The sequence below is a fragment of the Penaeus monodon genome, chromosome 15 (genome assembly GCF_015228065.2).
Source record: "Penaeus monodon isolate SGIC_2016 chromosome 15, NSTDA_Pmon_1, whole genome shotgun sequence".
Taxonomy (NCBI): domain Eukaryota; kingdom Metazoa; phylum Arthropoda; class Malacostraca; order Decapoda; family Penaeidae; genus Penaeus; species Penaeus monodon.
This window is the reverse complement of record NC_051400.1, coordinates 43547551-43548247: the sequence shown is the minus strand read 5'-3', so window position 1 is coordinate 43548247 and position 697 is coordinate 43547551.

The window sequence follows — 697 nt, the reverse complement described above, 5'->3', positions numbered from 1 at the left end:
AATCCTTTTATCTCTTCGCTTTGTACAGATGAACCAAACCTTCTGAACTGTATTAATCTATATTCTATACGTCTACCACTTTTTATTCGTATATCTGTCTCTCTATCAATGAAAGAAATGTATTCGTTTTCTTCAGAAATTGTATCCATATTCATAAAGTTTGCACTGAAAATACGTAAACTCCCAGAAACACAGTTTACAGTATTATTACTTCTTTGGGAAATACATAATTTTGAAAACTTTTACATTGAAAGATAAGGTAATATACCTGGCTTTGTAAGCATGTCTCCTGAAACTAGACTTTATTCCAAAGGGGATCAGAGTGCCAGCTCTCTGTGTGATTACTAGGAACGCAACAAGACGAAATAATTTCAGTGTAGTTGCACTTCCTCTTAATCCAGATAATACTAAGGAAATCAAATGGTTCCAAAGACGGAAGGTATCTGTTATTTATGCGGGAGTTTAATATGGATTTATCACTGAAAACTCGACTCTCCTTTATCATAACAATGACAATACTAGAAATACTAGGAAGATGCTTTTCGGTAACTTCTATACGTATTATTGTCCAACCCACAAGAGGGAAATAGTAGGACGTCATTAGCTCCGCCCCCTTTTTGACCCTTACACTCTGCTTGCTATTTTATTGAATGTGTTTTTTTTTCGGTATATTATTCCTGAAAATGGTTAAATACTG